Source organism: Meleagris gallopavo, chromosome 29 (assembly GCF_000146605.3).
Source record: "Meleagris gallopavo isolate NT-WF06-2002-E0010 breed Aviagen turkey brand Nicholas breeding stock chromosome 29, Turkey_5.1, whole genome shotgun sequence".
Classification (NCBI taxonomy): Eukaryota; Metazoa; Chordata; class Aves; order Galliformes; family Phasianidae; genus Meleagris; species Meleagris gallopavo.
In genome coordinates this window covers 3,419,301-3,420,067 of record NC_015039.2, presented here as the reverse complement: position 1 = coordinate 3,420,067, position 767 = coordinate 3,419,301, and positions in this window count along the sequence as shown.

Here is a 767-nt window from a genome sequence, read left to right as displayed (position 1 = left end):
TTTTTCTTTTTTTCTTTTTTTACAGGCTGCTTTCTGTTCTGTTCCGTGTGTGTCGTGTGTTGGCTGCGTGGGGATGCTGGGATGCTGCCGTCCTGGATGTAGGGGGGGTTTTGCACCCATCCCAATGCAGTTGTCCCACAGTTTCTCCGTGTGCAGCTGCACATCTGGCTGCACACCCTCCATATTCACGGGCTTTGTGGGTGCGAGGTTGGGCTGTTGTGTGTGCAAGCATGCAGCCCGCAGTGCACACACATATATTTGACTTCACCGTGGATTTCCGGACCGATTTTAGCCCCGATTAAATGTTTTTCTCCCATGTTTAATAGGAAATCAATGGCTGCTTCCATTCTGCTTTGTAGCCCCGCGGTTTGGTTCAAAGGCCCTCAGGATTCGGCGCCTCTGGATGGAGAACTTGGGGTGCGTTTGTGGTTCTTACTGGAGATCTTCGGGAGATTCAGAGCCAAACAAACCCAACCCGGAGCTGGGGGGCGGCTCCCATCTGTGCAACGCGTTGGGAAGGGAGCGAGGAAAGCGATTTGGGGCCGGGCAGGCTGAGATCTGACCCACACTGAGGAAAACGGGAATAGCAAAAAGGACCCCCGCTCAGAGCCTCATTAGTGCTAATTAAGAGCCGCGCATTATTTCGCTGCCACGGAAGCGTCCCCCGATGGGCGGCCAGGTAAACCTGGCATTGCAGGAGGAGGTGGGTTTGTGTTGGAAATCGATTTGTAGCCTTTTATGCCTTTTTTTTTTTTCTTTCTTTCTTT